The sequence below is a fragment of the Triticum dicoccoides genome, chromosome 3B (assembly GCF_002162155.2).
Source record: "Triticum dicoccoides isolate Atlit2015 ecotype Zavitan chromosome 3B, WEW_v2.0, whole genome shotgun sequence".
Taxonomy (NCBI): domain Eukaryota; kingdom Viridiplantae; phylum Streptophyta; class Magnoliopsida; order Poales; family Poaceae; genus Triticum; species Triticum dicoccoides.
In genome coordinates, this window is record NC_041385.1 from 73934941 (window position 1) to 73939251 (window position 4311).

A 4311-nucleotide genomic window follows, 5' to 3' on the forward strand; every position below is an offset into this window, starting at 1 on the left:
GCATACTTTTCTGCTTGCGACTGAGGTAAACAAGCAGGCGGATGGTTTTATGCCTTGTCCATGTGCTGGCTGTAAGAATGGTCGCAATTACTCTACGTCAAGAACCATTCACGTCCACCTGTTTGAGTCCTTTCATGCCCCACTATAATGTTTGGACCAAGCACGGAGAAAGAGGGGTTATGATGGAAAACAATGAAGAAGAAGAGGACGACGACAGCTATCCTGGCCATGGGTTCCCTGAATACGATGATACAACAATGGGGGAAGAAGCTGAGCCGGTAATGCGGGAAGAAGCTGAGACGGCAATGCGGAAAGAAGCTGAAGAAGAGGCATCAGATGAGCCCATTGATGATCTAGGTCGGGCCATTGCCGATGCAAAGAGAAACTGCACAAGTGATTTGGAGAAGAAGAAGTTGTAGCACATGTTAGAGGATCACAAAAAATTGTTGTACCCGAATTGCGTAGGTGACAAGAAAAAACTGGGCACCACACTGAAATTGCTGCAATGGAAGGCAGAGAATGGTGTATCTGACAAGGGATTTGGAAAGTTGCTGGTAATGATAAAGGATATGCTTCCAAAGGACAACGAATTGCCCGAGAGTACGTACGAAGCAAAGAAGGCTGTCTGCCCTCTAGGGTTAGAGGTGCAGAAGATACATGCATGCCCTAATGATTGCATCCTCTACCGCGGTGAGTACGAGGATTTGAACGTTTGCCCGGTATGTGGTGCATTGCGCTATAAGATCAGCCGCGCTGACCTTGGTGATGTCGAGGGCGAGCGCCCCAGGAAGAAGATTCCTGCCAAGGTGATGTGGTATTCTCCTATAATACCACGGTTGAAACGTTTGTTCCAAAACAAAGAGCATGCCAAGGCGATGCGATGGCACAGAGAAGACCGTAAGAAAGACGGAAAGTTGAGAGTACCCGCTGACGGGTTGCAGTGGAGAAAAATCGAAAGAAAGTACGGGAAGGAGTTTGCAGATGACGCAAGGAGCGTATGGTTTGGTCTAAGCGCAGATGGCATTAATCCTTTTGGGGAGCAGAGCAGCAACCATAGCACCTGGCCTGTGACTCTATGTTTGTATAACCTTCCTCCTTGGTTGTGCATGAAGCGGAAGTTCATTATGATGCCAGTGCTCATCCAAGGCCCTAAGCAACCCGGCAACGACATTGATGTGTACCTAAGGCCATTAGTTGAAGAACTCTTACAACTATGGAATGGAACAGGTGTACGTGTGTGGGATGAGCACATGGGGGAAGAATTTGACCTAAAGGTGTTGCTGTTCGTGACCATCAATGATTGGCCTACTCTTAATAACCTTTCAGGACAGACAAACAAGGGATACCGCAGATGCACGCACTGTTTGGATGATACCGACAGTATATATTTGAATAGTTGTAAGAAGAATGTGTACCTGGGACATCGTCGATTTCTTCCGAGCAGGCATCCCGTAAGAAAGAAAGGCAAGCATTTCAAAGGTGAGGCGGATCACCGGACAAAGCCTCGCCACTGTACTGGTGTTGATGTACATGATATGGTCAAGGATTTGAAGGTGATATTTGGAAAGGGTCCTGGCGGACAACCTGTTCCGAAGACGCTGACGGACGCGCACCCATGTGGAAGAAGAAATCTATATTTTGGGACCTGCCATATTGGAAAGACCTAGAGGTCCGCTCCGCAATCGACGTGATGCACGTGACGAAGAATCTTTGCGTGACCCTGCTTGGCTTCTTGGGCGTGTATGGGAAGACAAAAGATACACCTGAGGCACGGGAGGACCAGCAACGTATGCACGGAGAAGACGACATACATCAGGGTCATGCAAGCTACGCTCTTACCAAAGAAGAAAAGGAAATCTTCTTTGAATGCCTGCTCAGTATTAAGGTACCGTCTAGCTTCTTGTCAAATATAAAGGGAATAATAAACATGGCAAAGAAAAAGTTCCAGAACCTAAAGTCTCATGACTGCCACGTGATTATGACGCAACTGTTTCCGGTTGCATTGAGGGGGCTTCTACCGGAAAATGTTTGATTAGCCATTGTGAAGCTATGTGCATTTCTCAATGCAATCTCTCAGAAGGTAATCGATCCAGAAATCATACCAAGGTTACAGAATGATTTGGTGCAATGTCTTGTCAGTTTCGAGTTGGTGTTCCCACCATCCTTCTTCAACATCATGACGCACGTCCTAGTTCACCTATGCGAAGAGATTAACGTTTTGGGTCCTGTATTTCTACACAATATGTTCCCCTTTGAGAGGTTCATGGGAGTCTTAAAGAAATATGTTCATAACTGTGCTAGGCCAGAAGGAAGCATCTCCAAGGGCCATCAAAATGAGGAGGTCATTGAGTTTTGTATTGACTTTATTCTTGACCTTAAGCCGATTGGTGTTCCTGAATCGCGGCATAAGGGCAGACTGGATGGAAAAGGCACGCTAGGAGGGGAACAAATAATATGTATGGACGGACATTCTCTCACTGAAGCACACTACACAGTTCTACAGAATTCCGCCTTGGTGGCTCCGTATATGGATGAACACAAGAATTTGCTACGCTCCAAACACCTGGAGCGGTCTGATGACTGGATTACACGTGAACAAACCAGGAGTTTCGCCAGCTGGTTGCAGACACGTACCATGCATGACACCTCTATTGAAGATGACATGTACTTGCTATCCCAGTTACCATCTTCGAATATAATGACTTTCAAAGGGTACGAGATAAATGGTAATACATTTTACACGATCGCCCAAGATAAGAAGAGCACCAACCAAAACAGTAGTGTCCGCTTTGATGCAGAAACCAAGACGGAAAAGGAAACATATTATGGTTATATACAGGACATATGGGAACTTGACCATCGACGTGGTTTAAAGGTCCCTTTGTTTCGGTGCAAATGGGTCAATATGACACGAGGCGGGGTAACGGAAGACCCGCAGTACGGAATGACAATAGTGGATCTCAACAATCTTGCGTATGCAGATGAACCATTCGTCCTAGCCAATGATGTGGCATAGGTTTTTTATGTGAAGGACATGTCTACCAAGCCAAGAAAAAGAAAAGATAAGGAAGCGAATGCATCGTACGATGAGACAAAGCGGCACATAGTTCTTTCTGGGAAGAGAAACATCGTGGGAGTGAATGACAAGACAGACAAGTCAGAAGATTATGAAAAGTTTGATGAAATTGCTCCATTCACAGTGAATATTGACCCGAGCATCCCGTTAAATGATGAAGATTTTTCATGGTTACGACGCAAAGGGACACACGCGAAGAAAAAGTTTCACACCCAAAGATCTGGGATGTGATCGGCTTCACTATCATCACTTTCTTCTGTGTTTCACACCCAGAGGGGAATCTCTATAATAGTTAGGGTAGTTATGTGTTTTGGCATTTGAAACGCGAAGAAATTTTATGTGCAAACAAATTCTTTCATGCCTTTACTGATTTTTAAAGTTAAGTTATTCACAAACTAGTGATTCACACTAATTTCAAATAATTCAAAATTTAAACTATTCAAATTTGAAAACTACGGGCACTAACAAAAAGTTTGTAATTTTTTGTACCTAAAGCAAAAATATTCACAAAGAAACTCTAAATACACAAAAAACAACACAAAAAAATAAAGCAAAAAAAATAAAAAAAACCCCGCCTACTAGGCCAGAGCGGCCTGCATACGACTAGAAACCCAACCTGTTGTTGGGCCAGGATGCAGGCCCGCAAAGGCCAAGTGGGCCCACAGGGCAGCAAAGAACACGTAGGCCCAATAGGCCTGCTTTGGAGAGGAGCTCGAGAGAGCGACCGCACGGGGGTTTATAAACAAGTGCGGCCGCCCCTCGGCTAGCGAGGTGGGACTAAACTTGCCGCACCGCACCTGCGCCAGCGCACCCCCTTTAGTACTGGGTCGTGGCACAAACCGGTACTAAAGGGGGGGCCTTTAGTACCGGTTTGTGCCACCACCCGGTACTAAAGGGGGTCGCTTCCCGCCGCTTGGGCTGGCCAAAACTGGCCTTTAGTACCGGTTGGTGGCACAAACCGGTACTAAAGGCCCCTCCTATATAAACAACACTTACGAAAATTTCAGTTTCTCATCTGGCTTCTTCTCCTCTGCACCGTCGCCCGCCGCCGCCGTACGTCTCCATCCCTCGTCGCCGCCCCCGTCGCCGCTCCGTCCCCGTCGTCGCCGCCCCGTCGTCCCCGTCCCCGTCGTCCCCTTCGTCACCGCCGTCCCGTCCCGCGTCGTCCCCGTCCCCGTCATCGGCGCCGCCCTGTACGTCCCCGTCGTCATCGCCGCCCCGGCCCGTCCGTCCCC